This window comes from Hyperolius riggenbachi, chromosome 4 (genome assembly GCF_040937935.1).
Source record: "Hyperolius riggenbachi isolate aHypRig1 chromosome 4, aHypRig1.pri, whole genome shotgun sequence".
Classification (NCBI taxonomy): domain Eukaryota; kingdom Metazoa; phylum Chordata; class Amphibia; order Anura; family Hyperoliidae; genus Hyperolius; species Hyperolius riggenbachi.
In genome coordinates, this window is record NC_090649.1 from 283,682,369 (window position 1) to 283,696,842 (window position 14,474).

The window sequence follows — 14,474 nt, forward strand, 5'->3', positions numbered from 1 at the left end:
ATGCGGCAGGCTTATCAATAGTCCCTACAGAGACAGATCCCCTAAACTACGTCTAGATCTAAGACATGGTAGATAATTCCCAGTAAGTAGCCACATGTCAGGACAGGGAACAGCTTAATCTCATAACAAAAACAAACTAATAAAGTATATCAAAATTGCCAATCTCACCCGTCCCGGCATGTGGCGACCTCCACTGGAAAAGAAGGAAATTGCATGTCAGTATCAAATAACAGCAGTAAGGTCGTAGTCTCTATTGAGGCCCTTAGGTTCACAAGTCTCCAATTTCTTTATCCAGTAAAATTCTCTTAGCGCTAGCAATCTGTGCCTATCTCCTCCCCTGCGTGGGCGAGGTACCCCCTCTATAACCTGAACCCGCAGTTGTGAAAGGGAATGATTTTTACTGCAAAAGTGGTCAGAAACAGCCAAATCTCTATTTTTATTACGAATATTGGATTTGTGGGAAGCCATACGATCTTTCAAAGGTTGAGTTGTCTTCCCCACATATCCCAGACCACAGGGACATTTTAATAAATAAACAACAAATCTAGAATCACAATCATAAAAACCGTTAATCTTAAATTTAGTTCCCCGGCTGGGGTGGGTGAAGACATCCCCCTTGATCATATAGCTACACAAATGACAATTCAAACATGGAAAGTTCCCATTTCTTTTACTACTCATATTCTCAACTGGACCCAGATCATTTTTTACCAACTTATCCCTCAAGGATGGAGCACGTTTGTAGGAGAAGAGGGGGTAATCATGAAAATCTTTCACTGTAGGAAGGCCCTGTCTCAGAATCGGCCAGTGTTTATTTATGATATGTGCAAATTTGTCAGATAGTATGCTATAGGTCATTACACAGGGTATTCTCTCGGAAGTCCCCAATTTGGTTATTCCCCGTTTCCCATGGTTATAACCTTTTGACCTATATTTGAAATCTTCTTTCAGACAAAATGCAGGGTATTTTCTGGCCAAAAATTTATGTTTCATCTCCTGCATTCGTATATCTCTCACTGCAGGATCCCCCACTATTCTATCTATGCGTTTAAATTGACCCTTTGGTATATTATATACGGTATGGGGTGGGTGAAAGGATTCGAAATGGAGAATTGAATTTCTATCCGTATCTTTCACGTACAAGTCAGTGGTCAGGAACCCCTCTTTCTTAATAACCCACGTGTCTAAAAAGCTGACTCTCTGTTGGTCAGCATGGACCGTGAGTTGTATGCTGGGGCATCTGGCATGCAGCTCCAAAACAAACTCATCCAGGCTCGAATGTGGCCCCCTCCAAATCAAAAAAATGTCATCAATAAAACGTTTCCATGTTACAGCAAATCGACAAAATAATTGGCTCGAAAAAACAAATGCCTCCTCATAGAGCCCCATGAAGAGGTTAGCATAGGAAGGGGCCACGTTTCGAGCCCATCGCAGTACCACGGCACTGCATGTAAAAAGTTGATTCAAAAAGAAAATAATTGTTCCTCAAAATCAATTCTAGAAGCTGCATGACAAAACGCCTCTGCACAATATCAAAATCGGAACATAGCATTAGATAGAATTCCACCGCTTCCAACCCACCTTCATGTGGTATTGCGGTGTATAGGCTACTCACGTCCATGGTGACCAACAGAGAGTCCTCATCAACCTCACCAATTTCTGCCAGAACCCCCAAGAATTGCTGAGTGTCCTTGAGGTATGAGTCCAAGTTCACCACCATCGGCCTCAATAACCTGTCAAGAAAAATTGCAATGTTAGAAAACACCGAATCAATACCCGAAACTATCGGGCGACCTGGGGGATCAGTTAGACATTTGTGAATCTTTGGGAGGGTCTACAAGATGGGTATTTTAGGGTGATCCTTAATCAAAAATTTTTGAAGATCTCTATTTATGATGCCCTTAGATACTGCCTCATCTACCATTCTACCAATCTTAAGTTGAATCTCAGTGGTCGGGTCATAACTCAATTTTTCATATACTTGTACATCATTCAACTGTCTGAGAATCTCCTCTCTGTACTGTGCAATATTCATAATGACCACCGCACCACCTTTATCTGCTGCACTTATTTTAATTAACTTGTTAGTGGATAGGGACATAATAGCTTTACGTTCCTGTATGGAGAGATTGTTGTTAGTAATATTTGTAATACGTTTGGATTCAAAATCTGATCTCAAGTTCCGAATCTCGGTATTAACTGTTTCCATATAGGTATTGATAGTTCCATGAGTGACAGGGGTGAATCTGCTTTTATTCCTGAGATCCCAGTCCTTCAACTGTATATTATCTCTCTGTTCATTCTGGCAGGTGTCTCCCCTCCATGGGTAGCCACTGCTAAAGAACTGTTTCAGCTTCAATGATCGAAAGAATCTCGTTAGTTCCAAATCAATGTCAAAGAAATTAGGGAAGTTGGTCGGACAGAATGACAGTCCTCTATTGAGAAGTTGGTGTTCAGATTCCTCTAAAACATAATTAGAAATGTTCACCACCAAGTCAGGTGGGACTATCTCCCCCTCCTCAGTTGCATCCTGTGATCCTCTCTCCCTTTCCCTCTGTTTTTTCTTTTGATATCTTTTTCCTCCCCTCCTCCGCTTGTGCTGTTGGATTGGCCCGATGGCTCGTCTGAGGCTAAAAAATCTGAGGATGATTGCTCTCCTTCTTTGGGCACCCGGGGTTTGGGGTTTTTCTTCGGATTTCTAGGTTTGGTCGGTCTAGGATGTCTGAATGGTATTTCACCTGGACCCCTCTGCCACCTGTAAACATTTCCGACAGAATAGTCCTGTGTATCCCTGTGATATTTACCCCGTTTCACTTCCTCCAAGGAGGCTTCATGTTCTTTAGTCATCAGAGTGAGCTGTTCACGATATTTCTCAAACTCATCTTTCTCCATCATTTCAGCCAAAGATATAGTAAGTGCAGAAATCTGTTTATCTATAAGTGGTAGTTCTTTCATGATCTCTTCCACTGTGCACAGCATGGCGTCAAAAGAAGCACGATTCCAAATAAATTCCCACTTTCCACAATATTCTGCATGCTTAGGGAATAGAATTGGTGCTATCTGGGCCCGAATATTCCTGGGAATTTTGCCGTCCTTATAGTATTCTACTAGTGTTTTGGCATGTAGTTCTAATTCAATATATTTTCTCTTTAAATTCTCCAACTCCCGTTTGGTAACCTGTAGATCCGTTTTTAGAAAACCTCCACCCATCGGGACTCTAGCCACAATGCTAGCGGCCTGTTCTGAAGAATAGCCAAATGACTTGCTGGAAGCTTGTTTGCCCAAATCCTCTATTGTGCAATGAAGCGACACTCCTGTCAATGTAGAATCGTAAGAGCCTACCGCACCAATGGGAAATCAGGATGTGCTGTGATCACCTCTGGAGCCACAAGGATCTTGTCAAATATTCCAAACGATCCGCACCATCCAAAATGAATATTTTATTAGCTCAATTTAAAATCATCATAACAAATTAAAATCAGAAGTGGGTCTGTGCATTGTGATGACGCACAGGCGTTTCGGGCCAAAGCAGGTCCTTTATCAAATCATGACCAGCCCACAATGATGTCTGATCCATCAAACAGTTCATTTAAAGTCCAAGAGAGGACCACATAGAAGACTTCAGCATCTGCATATATACATATTCATATAAACATGGCCACCAATCAAAATTGCACCATGACTTTCCTGTATATATCCACCATATCCCATAATCCAGACATCTGCCTTATATTATTCTAATAACATCAAACTACCTGTGTACTGGGAATTATCTACCATGTCTCAGATCTAGACGTAGTTTAGGGGATCTGTCTCTGTAGGGACTATTGATAAGCCTGCCGCATGGCTAATTTCAATGTCTTTAATGATTGGTTGTATGGGTGTGCCCATATAGCGTGTAGCTGTGGCTTTACCCATGCAGATGTGTTGAATTGCGGTTGGTCTGGGGGGCGTGTGACGCGGACTCCCGCGATCACATGCCTCTAGGACTGCGGGGAGCGGACGTAGTAGGCTGATATGCCATTGGTTATCGCGCATGGGCTGCAACGTAGAGTCTGTAAAGCGCATGACGCGGACTTCGGCGATCATGTGCTTCCAGGACTGTGGGGAGCGGACGTGATAGGCTGACGCGCTATTGGCTAGTGCGTTCAGGCCTGGTTCTTTGTGCGGACGGTGTCGGCGGTTTGCCGGTTGGCTGCGTTATGCATTCCCCTCATTGGTCGCTGCCTAACACAGCCCTGAGATTGGGCCTTTTGTATCCAGGACGGCAGCCGTATTTTTGATATTTTGATTGGCTGGCACAGACACTTCGTTGCCAATGCGGCTTAGGGCTTCTCATGTCCCTATTGGGATTAGACCAAGTCCTATGGCGGACGCCGTAGGCGCTCCTGTGATTGGATACTATGATCCGTGGTGGAAACTCTGCTTTTGCGTGTTTTTACACACGCATAGCGTTTTGGTGAGTACCCTATACACAGGTAGTTTGATGTTATTAGAATAATATAAGGCAGATGTCTGGATTATGGGATATGGTGGATATATACAGGAAAGTCATGGTGCAATTTTGATTGGTGGCCATGTTTATATGAATATGTATATATGCAGATGCTGAAGTCTTCTATGTGGTCCTCTCTTGGACTTTAAATGAACTGTTTGATGGATCAGACATCATTGTGGGCTGGTCATGATTTGATAAAGGACCTGCTTTGGCCCGAAACGCCTGTGCGTCATCACAATGCACAGACCCACTTCTGATTTTAATTTGTTATGATGATTTTAAATTGAGCTAATAAAATATTCATTTTGGATGGTGCGGATCGTTTGGAATATTTGACAAGATCCTTGTGGCTCCAGAGGTGATCACAGCACATCCTGATTTCCCATTGGTGCGGTGGGCTCTTACGATTCTAGACCAAACGCACTGTGTAACGCACCGCAAACAGCTGTTTGTGTAGTGATGGCCGTGCTAAACTGGTGCGCACAATGGTGAGAGTGCAGGCGATGGCGGTTTTCAAGCCCATATGGTCGGGCTGAGGTAGCTCAATGACAGAACAACAGTGACTGTCCAGCTGATTGAATTTGGTCTGTCCACAATGAAGCAATGACCTTATTATCTTGGGTGTGCTCCCCCTCCCCCCCCCCCCAACACACTCATATAGGTCATTGCTTCATTGTGATATGCAAGCCCCTTCACCACGTCAAGGTAACGATCATGAAGGGGAATTGAGACATGTACATGCCTTTTGTTTTGTTGTTGCAGCTGCAGTGCAGCCAGAAAGATTAGGCAGGCATGTACATGCACCAGAAAAATTATTATTGTATTTGGTAGCAGCCGCTGCTAGCTGCAGCAGCCATAAATATTCAGGAATCCACCTGGAGTCCTGAACCCGGTTGGTGGTGGCGGAGAAGGCAGTAAAGCGGCCTGCAGGCAGAGATGCTGTGTAGGGACTGACTTAGTCTTGGGGCAGGAAGTCACACGGCGTGCAGGCAGATATGCTGTGTGTGGGGACTGACTTAGTCTTCGGGGCAGGCAGTGAGGTACTGAACACTTTTTTGAACTGACTGCTGATGGTATAATACAATGTTCAGTTACACAGGTGCAGTGAAAAGGTATGCACTGACTGCCGCTATAATACAATTGTGCAGTCACACAGGCACAGTGAAAAGGTATGCAGTGACTGCTGCTATAATACAATTGCGCAGTCACACAGGTGCAGGCAAAAGGTATGCACTGACTGCTGCTATAATACAATTGTGAAGTCACACAGGTGCAGGGAAAAGGTATGCACTGATTGGTGGTGGTATTGTATAATACAAAGTGCAATCACACAGAGGCAGTGAAAGGTATGCACTGAATGTGCTCAGCCTGGCACAGTACAGCAATTAGCAAGGGCCAGCTGCGACAGACAGAGCTGTATATGCAGGGGCACACACACACACACACACACACACACACACACACACACAAAAACACATCAGAAGAACATTAGCTCTCAAAAGAGTTGTTTTGTGGTGCTTTTCATCAACAAATATCAGCAAGGAGCAAGCTAACAGACCTCCTAACTATCACTTTCCCTATCCAAAGTCTCTCCCTTCTCTCACTAATACAGCAGCACACAGAGTAAGAGCATGGCCGACACTGCTGCCTTTTATAAGGGGGAGCGGGCTCCAGAAGGGAGAGCAGTCTGATTGGCTGCCATGTGTCTGCTGACTGTGATGTAGAGGGTCAAAGTTTAGCCCAATGATGTAGTATAGGGGGCGGGTCAAATGCGCTAAGTGTTCGAAGTTCACCAGGAACTCAACCAGTTAAGTTCGCGCAAACAAGTTCTCCAGCGAACCGTTCGAGTCATCTCTAATTTTAAGGTTTTCCTGAGGTAAATTGCTTAGTGAATACAACATGGTTTATCACCATGGTGATAACAGTATAAACCGCACAGAATCCGCACAGACTCTTTATTAACCACTTTATCCAACACCGCAGTATATCTATGTCCTCTGTGGCTTCATTTAAGCTACGAGTCAGTAGATATACGTCTTGTAGCAGAAGCAGTGCTGTGCAGGATTAGGCTTGCTCCTGTTAACATTTCTGGCACTATCTGATGCAGCACTAATTGGTGAAGGGGAATATATGTTTCCTGAGCTAATGAGATTGATTTTTACCATTAAAAATACTTTTATTTAATCAGTTCATAGTGAAAAGTACACTCTGTAGCATTATTTCAGAATTAAATATCTTCACCATAAATTGTGACAGGAACGACTTCCGGTTCCGGCGCCTGGCGTGATGGCAGCATAAGCTGTGAGCTCCGATCTCTCCACCTAAACTGAGTCCCCCAACAGCCCAATTGCATCTCCCGAGGGACCCTGAGAGGATGACAGCTCCCCCTGAAACGGCCACTATCGACCGGTACTTACTGCGCACCCCGCGGGACAGCAAACAACAGCGCCTGCCAAAGGACGCAACAGCCCGCACTGCCACCAAGATAGCGGAGATCACAGAGGAGGCCGTGCCAGAAAACATCCCGCTGGAGGCCTCACCAAGCCTAGACGGCGAAGAAGTCTTGAGACCCCAGGTAAACTACAAAATCCTGGCTAGAGAGATGGTAGACATGCTAAAACCTGAACTCTCCGCCATGATCTCGGAAACAATAGGGCAGCAGATGGCTGAGTTGAGGAAGGAGCTGGCGGGAACTGAGGCTCGTGTAGTAACAATCGAGCAGCGGGCTAGTGGCATAGAGAAGCGTGTCAGTGCGATAGAAGATAAGGTGGAGGAAGCCCAGAACTTGGCCCAAACAGCATGTAATAAACAAGTCATTGTCTTTGACAAGTTGGACGATCTCGAGAATCGCTCGAGACGAAACAATCTACGTATTATTGGCCTCCCAGAGGCTGTAAAACCAGAAGAACTATCAGCAATTTGTTCAACAGAACTGCCAAAAGCACTAGGGCTAAACGTTACATTTAAAGTCGAGCGTGCCCACAGGGTGGGACCGGTGCGCCCAGAACGCAAGCTGCCTAGACCAGTAATTGCAAGATACTTAGATTTTTCAGAAAAAAATGAACTTATGAGAGCCTATAGAGATGCTTTTCGTTGAATTATCCGGCTACACTTCTCATCTATGACACTGCTGGCAAGGCAAAGTCATTTTTGTCACCTCAAGAGGCGGAAAAATATATTACTAACTTGCTACCTGGGTCCACTTCACCTCAAAGGCAAGAGCAAGACCTTGACAACACTTCAACTGACATGCCTCGGCTGGAATCTTCTAATAGGCAGTCTAGTCAGTCATCCTCCGCCTGGGACGATTGATGGTAACATATGACATCACAGGGAGATGCTATAAGTTTTATGCCATTTTTGAATTAATGTTTCCCCTGCAAAAGGTGGAAATCCAGAAGGGGACATCTGGAAATGACTCTGCATTTTTTCTTTTTAACTTTATCAGTAATTGCACAGAAAAGCTTTTTAGTTTAAAATGCTATTTGCATCTGTTTAGTAGAGGTGGTGAATTGCTGCTCACATGCTGCAGGATTACTCTACATCCTGCTTATTACACTGCAACATGGGATAAGCATAAAAATCTTATGCGCATATTGTCTTTTGCTAGATCTGATAAGCCTATATGCACGCCAGGAAAAAAGGGAGTCTAATGCTTTATGTTATGTGATATATGTGCTCCACTGGTATATTGTAAATGTTTGCCGGTTGCACATTGGAACCCGTGATTTTCAGCGGGACCCTCTGTGCAGGTGGCTGGTTAAGGCTAGCCATACGGGCTAGTTTTGATTGGGTTTTTGAGTTTGGGTCGCTCCTGGGGAACCTCTAATTGAAGTTAGATTTTTAAAGGTGTGCTCTCTCCCCCCTGGCCCCACACGTACATATATAATTAACATCGTGATGGTGTGGAGAGTGCTGCTGGGACACTCTCTGTCACCTACTAAGATACGTCATATAACTCTGATCTGGTGTCGCTTCTTGTTATCTCCTTGGGTGACTTGAAACTAGTTACTTGGAATGTTAGAGGCCTACGCACTCCTCAAAAAAGGACACAGGTACTTAGGCATTTACAAAAAATGAAAGTCGACGTCGCCATACTGCAGGAAACCCACCTCCGGGCCAATGAAATATCACTCGTGTCCAAACTATGGGTGGGCCACGCCATTGTCTCTCCTTCATGTGGTAGAAAGGCGGGGGTCATTATATTGGTTCATAAAAACTTCAAGGGACAGGTCATAGACCAAGAAGCAGACATGCTTGAAGGGCGATGGTTAAGGGTAAACTTGAATCAGGGTAGCCAGACATTGACCATTTGGGGGATATATGCACCGAACTCAGAAAACATTACATTCTTTCAAACTTTAAAAACAGCAATTAAATCTGCTCCCATTACTTCACAGATAATAGTTGCAGGTGATTATAATGCAGTACCTTCCCCCCCTGAAGATAGGCAACTTAAATCTTCACATGCACCACAATATAGCTCACAAGACAAGAATCTCTCTTTCTTCTGGAAACAGGATTGACTGACATATGGCGACACCTACACCCTTTCGAACGAGACTTCACACATTACTCAGGAGTACACGCATCTCACTCGAGAATAGACTTAATCTTGGCATCTCCCAACCTAATCACTAAAGTACATTCGGCAGATATTAAAGCAATAGTTATATCAGACCATGCTCCGGTGTGGGCCACCCTTAATCTTAGCTATGTGAAACGGTCCTGGGAGGGTTGGAGATTCCCAAGATACCTATATGAAGACGAGCAATTTGCAACTTTGTTGACTAACTGGTGGTGGGAATATAAAGACACTAATCGCCAGCATAGAGGAGACCCAGTCTTATACTGGGAAACTGCGAAAGCGGTCTTAAGGGGAAGAATTATAGCCTACACTAAATCTTACAAAAAGAAAGCATTAGACAACTATAATACAAAATGTAGTGAAGCCAGACAAGCTTATATCAAATATAGAGACGATCCTTCAACATATCACAGAGAAAGGTGGCTGAATGCGAAACACGAGAGCGATCTGTGGTTTGAACGATATGACAAGACATTCAGATCCTATAGAGCAGCAAGATATTTTAAACTTGCTAATAAATCAGGAAAGCTCTTAGCTAATCTTACTAGACCAAAATGGTGAAACACACAGACCCCAACCCTAAAAGACCAACAGGGCAAATTGCACTCAACGCAAGAAAAAGTACTTAATATCTTTACTGAATACTATAAGAAACTATACCAATCTAGAGGAAGTGAGGAAGTCGACATGAATGCATATTTAAATACAATTAAACTACCACGCCTCTCACAAGACGATATAAATATGTTAAATGCAGAAATAACTCAGGGAGAGGTTGAAGGAATAATAAAATTTTCGCATTTGGGAAAGGCAGCGGGCCCGATGGGCTGTCGCCTGAATTTTTTAGACTCCTTAAGAAAGAAATATCGCCATGTCTGGCCTCGCTCTACAATGCAATTATTAAATCCCAAAGACTAATGCCAACCGCAAACTTGGAAGCCTGACAAGATTATGCTTACATGTATTACACCAGATAATGCTATAGGTGGCTGCACCTGCTTAGTAATATTCGCCATTACTTCACTATGTAAAAACTAAAATATTGGGATATGTTATGTTTTCTTTGCTACATCTGACTTTAGACCTGCAAGTTGTGATGTCATATGCAAATGTGATATGTATGTTATGTGACTTACTCCCAATAAAAATCTTATTTAGAAAAAAAATTGTGACAGGAACATAATCTAAGATTTGTGATAAGCGGTAAGAATAGCCAGATAAAATTTGTGTTTTTTTATCTACAGTAGCACTTTTTATTTTTAAACTGGAATTGGTAAAACTGAGAAATAATGGGTTTTTTTCAATTTTTTTCCTTGTTTTCCCATTAAAATTCATAGAAAACAAAATTGTTAGAGGGAAAAAATGGCACACAATGAAAGCCTAGTTTGTCTTACAAACAACAATATTTATTTCCTTTCTGTGTCATAAGTAGGGATAAAGTTATCTGATTAAATAAGGACATAGCTAAACTGTCAAAACTGCTCTGGTCCATAAGTGGGAAACAAGGTCTGGATGCGAAGTGGTTAAAGATGGGAGATGTGCTTATTGTGGCCTGTGTCTTGCTTATTACAACAAAATCTGGGCTTTTACACAGTTAAAACAGGAGTCTACTAAACCCCAATTACATCTTTGGGGATCTGCACAGTATGAATAGCAAAATCATGTGGCACAGAATAGAGTCTTTCCATCAGTTGCAATACTATCTGCTACAGATGTGCCTTAGGATGAAGCGCATAAATGTCTGATGCAAACAGTAACCATCAATTGTACTTCATTTGCTCCATCATTGCTTTTATTATTATTATTATTATCATCTATGTATGTATTGTGTAGTGTATGTATTGTAGTCTAGGGACAATTTTAGGGGGAAGCCAATTAACTTATCTGTAAGTTTTTGGGGTGTGGGAGGAAACCGGAGTGCCCGGAGGAAACTCACACAGATACGGGGAGAACATACAAACTCCATGCAGATGTTGACTTGGCTGGGATTCGAACTGGGGGACCCAGCGATACAAGGCGAGAGCACTAACCACTATGCCACCGTGCTGCTTCTGTGGCTCTCATTTATTTATGGAGATTCTCTCTCTTTATCCTCCCTTTTCTCTATTTATAATTATTTAAAAAAAAGGTCACAGAACTGTTTTCTTAGTGTGCTTAACCTGAGCATTAAAATCACAATTTGTATGTAATGTTTTGTTGGTTTCCTTTAGTATCTTGCATAGAACATCAGGGATGGATCCTGGGTGGGAGGTATTTGCAGAGGCGTGACAAGGTTCACCAGCACCCAAGGCTGAGACACCGAAGTGCACCCCTCCATCCCTCCCACCCCAGCCGTCACACACTGATTGCTATTAGACTAAGAAGCGCCCCAGGGCCCCCAACCCCCCCATCACTTTAGATATCTGGCTTTCAGTCACTGCCATGTATCCCCTTTTCTTATTTGTCTCTGCTTCAAACACAATAGGAGAATGATAGCTGAGTGAACTATGCGCCCCCTCCTACACTGGGCCCTAAAGATGAGTCCGTGCAGGGGCTGCTGCAGATCTCTCTGTGGTGTGTCTTGTTACTGCTTTTTGGGTCTAAAAGATCATTAAAAATAGCCCGAGGTGGGCTCATAGATTAAAAAAAGGTAGGCTACCTTATCCGGAGGGCTGAGTGGATCAGGTTGTCGCAAAAACCGCCGCTCCCTGCCGCTCCTGTGGGCCGCACTGGCCCACTTTCACTTTCGGAACCTCTGGACACAGCAATGGAATGAGAGACTGTGGGTTATATCCTATTCAAGGTGATAAGTAGCTTGCAGATGCGAGCTACTTATCACCTTGCCATCGCGCAAGGATTACCGGCAAATCCTATTCCCCATATCCTTCACACGATGGCCGATCATTAGGGAGCATTACTCAGGTGAAAGCCTGAGCAATGCTCCCTTTTACCGGGTGATGGGGAGTGAGGTTAACACTGTGATGCTGTACTTCAGCACCACGGCCTCACTCCCCACACATGCGCAAACACGTCGAGCATCCGCCGCCATCTTCCGCCGCAGCATCTGGGGTTCTCCTTTAATAAGGAGACCCCCAGAGCTCCCCGTTGGGTCGCCGCACACCTTAGAAGCCCCCCATGTAGCTCTCCCAGGCACCTCTGTCATTATACATACCGTCGCCGATCACCCGACGCCTCTCGCCGCAAATTCCGTCGCGTAATTACAGTGTATCTAACACTGTAATTACTGTCCGCATAGGGGCCCGGGCAAAGCATCTTTGAATCTGCAGCTGGGGCTCCCCATTGGTCAGTTGTCTGAACCAATAAAATGGTAAAAGACAGCGGACCAATGGGGAGCCCCGGTTGCAGATTCAAAGATGCTTTGCCCGGGCTTCTATGCGGACAGTAAGATTTTGCAGCGAGAGGCATCAGGTGATCAGCGGTGGTATGTATAATAACTATAAAACACATTCCTAGCTGAAAATGGCTTCTAAGAGCAGGAAAGAGATAAAAGGGGTCAATAGTTCATAGAGTTTTAGCTCTGGCATACTTCAATGAATGTGTCATTGAGCAAAAACAATAAAACAGTTAAAATGTAAAAAGTAGATTTAAACATAAAGTAAAACTGTGGAATATCTTAGAAAGTCATTTTTAGAAGAAGGAAGATAGATACAATCATTTATTTCACTAGTTTATTTTCGCATTGGGTGTCCTTAAAAGGTTAAATATCTAAGTTTGAAGTTTTAACTGTCTCAGATACATGACAGCAGTTTTTCATATTTATTGAGCTCTGATACAGACAAATCTTGACCTATTTCTTTAAATTTGTTTATGGTTTTCTATTAGCTTACACAGTTTGCTGAATCAAGCATCTCTTGCAGGGGAGGAGAGATAGAAAGTAAACATTTACATGCCTACAAGTATACGAATATTGAAAACAGATTCTGCAGCCAGTAAACATTTTAATTGGGATGACCACCCCTGATTGACAACTATCTTGAATGTTTTCCAGCTGTAAATAATCACTTTTACTGTCAAATAATAAAGCTATGACACTCTGTAATAGGTCATGTGCCAGCCAGGGCACTATTTGCACATAGTTTTTATGCTCTCCCTGTCTCTACGTAGGCTTCTTCCAGGCACTTCAGTTTCCTCCCACATCCAAAACACATGCAGAAAAGCTAATTGGCTTTCCAGTTAATCACAAGACTATATACGCTGTAAGGAATTCCTGAAAATGTCAGCACTACATAAATACTAAATAATAAATATAATTATTATAAACATACTGCTTGTCTACCTCTAATGGTGGCTCAGCTTTTTTCAAGGAAATAGCAGAACTTGTATCTTGAATAACACTGAAACACCCTAGGTGGATAATTCTGGGAGACTTTAACGCATGGGTCGATACACACTCTTCCCAATTTGGAACTGAGCTACTTCTCTCCATGAATGAACTGGGCTTCTCTCAAGCCATCAACCTCCCTACCCACAAAAAAGGACACACTCTGGACCTTATTTTCCATTCAGAACTCCTAATATCCAATGTGGAAATTGATCCAGTAGTTTGGTCAGACCACCACACTGTCCACTTCTCCTTTACAGCACCGGCTACAAAACACCAAGTGAAAGAACTAATAAAATATCGTTCCTTGAAAGGTTTGACACCCCAACAACTTCAGAACAGCCTCAATCTAGGCGGACTGACAGATCACAACTTAGGCCTTGAATCCATGGTCCTTAAATATAACCACGATGTCTCAGCCGCTTCTGACGCCATAGCTCCATTAAAGATAAAACGTTCCGCACCATTACATCACGCTCGCTGGTTTGACAACTCTATAAAGGAACTAAAAAAACAGGGATGCAGACTGGAACGAAGGTGGCGCAAACACCAGACCCCTGATGACAAACTTTCCCTAACTGCTCACTTCAAAAAATATCAAACGGCGATTAGCAAAAAGAAGTCCTTATTCCTGTCTCACGAAATTGCAAATGCAGCCTGCCCAACAGACCTGCCCAACTATTCCGCACGGTTGACAGTCTCTGCAATCCATCTTGCAGGAAATCCAGCATCAGACCTTCACAGGAACTGTGCGAGAAATTTGCCCACTTCTTCTCAGACAAAGTCTCCTCCATACGATCTGCCATTCAATTCACAGCCCAAGAAACCCATGCAGAGCCATATAACAGGTGCAAAAATAGCCTACCACCATGGTCTGATTTTAAAGTAATCACTGAAAAAGACATCTTGGATATCCTCTCAAACCTTCGCCAGACTACCTGCGATCTGGACCCAGGCCCCACTAAGTTCATGTTGAAATGCCCTGAACTATTTACACCGGCATTCCACAAAATAGTCAACGGCTCCTTACAGGAAGGGTGGTTTCCCTCTACTCTGAAAGAAGCAAT